Below are 2,176 nucleotides of genomic sequence, written 5' to 3'. Positions count from 1 at the left end.
TGCTGGTTGAGGTTCTGGGTTATCCAAATGGGATGAGTTCCTTGAATTAAGAGAACATCTGACAAAAAAGGATAAATAAAATTTCAAACACTTGACCATGTCCAAATACCATTTCTCTAGACCAGTTGTAACATGCTTCTCTCCTTTCCAAAATTCCCAGGTGATGTTCAATGATAACGTTAGCATTATTTATAGTTATAAATACCTGTCTGACAAAGCTTAAAACAAAGGTACAATGCTTGCAGCTTCCCACTAACCTTTGCCATAATTCGTTAACTATTACTTAACCAGACTTTTGAAGGGAAAATGTTGTACATGTTAGTGAAACTCAGAAGAGATAAAAAAAGAAAAGAAGAGAGATAGACGTCAGTGACACAACTGAACTGAACAGATTGTAAGATGAGACCTCAGCTTTTTGCAACCTGACAATGTTCTGATGGGCTGGCTGTGACTTTTCTTAGGCAACAACTGTAGTCTTTGCTTTGTAGTCCATCTTGGAGTTTTAAAAACAACAGTTGGACAAAGGCAACTTTAAAATGACAAAAACAGAACTTTTGAAAGTGTCAATAACAAAATTTTCCCCATATGACTCAACAATGGTACATTTAACACAAGTACATTAATTTCAGACCTAAAGGTCCAAGTTCTGCACTTTCCACATGCTGATTCTAAGTGTACGAAGCATCAGGATGTCCCTATTTACTTGCATTTTCCCCTTTAAATTCACATGCTGTGAGTGCTTCCATGTCTTGTAATTTATAATTACTAATTCAATGAGATCACTTCAACATGCACAGAAAGAAAGCAATTAAGCAACGATACAAAAGATATATAGCCAACAAATGCTGTGGCATTAGCCCCCTGTTTGCCTGGGCACTGGCCCCTCTTGCAAATAGTCTTCTACCTAGGATGGCTATAAACTAGCTTCTCCCGAGCCCTCTCACAAAGGCAGAATCCTTCATCTCTATGCTAATTTGACTATGCCTACTTCAAAGGGGGAACTGTTTATTAAAAACCGCCCACTCCCATCTCAGTTCAGAAACATCTTCTTATTTACCCATGAAGTTAGGGAAAAGCCGAACAAAAGCCCTGTTTCTTTTATGAGCTATTCTCTAGGTGATCAAAGGGAGCCGTTTAGCTGGCTCTGAAGATCAAAGGCTGTCCAGCTGACAGCAGTTTGCTGAAGAAACTCCCAAAATCTTCAAAACATGTATAATTAAAGAATTGTTTTAGTTTTAAATATTTTGATTACAAATGGGGACGAGGGGAACTTCTCTCTGATGTTATCTTCACTTCAGTACTATTGGATTTTTCCTCCGTTAACTTATCCTACAACTTGAAAATAGTACTCACACCCACACACTTCCACTCATCAGTTACCGTATCTATGTATATATAACTTGGTTTCATGTATAAGTTGAAGGCAGTTTTTGAGGCCAAAATTGTTTGTTTTGATATGATCATGGATAAATTGATGGCCAGTCCATGGAGAGGGGAATACACTAATGCTGCCTTGAGGGTGGCATCCACGCTCTGGCTTCCACCTTCCCCTTGGCTTTCAGAAAGGCCAGAAGTGGCATTGTAGTGAAGAGAGAGGGAGGGGGGGTCAGTGCTTCTTTGCATTCTCCTCTTACCCTTTGCCACTCTATTCAGGAAGGGAGAATATTCCTTCTTGATAAGATTTACGGTACAGTACGAGTCACATTGACCGATGGCTAAGTCAACACAAGTCTTTTCAGTTGATTTTTTGACTAAAAGTTCTAGACTTATACATGAGTATGTGGAATAGTTTATATTCCATCATTTAGGTCAGAGGAACCTGATCCATTGCTAGTCTCATACAGCTAATCCATATTTGTCTTAAATTTCCAACCTTCCTTTCAGATCTTCATTCCCAGGACAACAACCACTATTGTCATACAGATATGCATTGTTTTTGAAGAAGCAAAACAATACACTGTAGCAAACTATGTCCTCCACACAAGGACAGTATGCAAAATCATAGAATCATAGAGAATGAACCTGGTGGCACTGGGCTAAGAGGTCGGATCCATGGGCTCAATATCCACAATTTCATTTACTCATGGTCCAAAAGGCCTCTCTAGGTCCTCCAGTGTGATTCTGTGGTTGTCACGCCCTGGCAGCGGAGCACTAAGAACCAACACACGGAGGCCAA

The sequence above is a fragment of the Anolis carolinensis genome, chromosome 5 (assembly GCF_035594765.1).
Source record: "Anolis carolinensis isolate JA03-04 chromosome 5, rAnoCar3.1.pri, whole genome shotgun sequence".
Classification (NCBI taxonomy): domain Eukaryota; kingdom Metazoa; phylum Chordata; class Lepidosauria; order Squamata; family Dactyloidae; genus Anolis; species Anolis carolinensis.
This window is presented reverse-complemented; position numbering follows the sequence as displayed.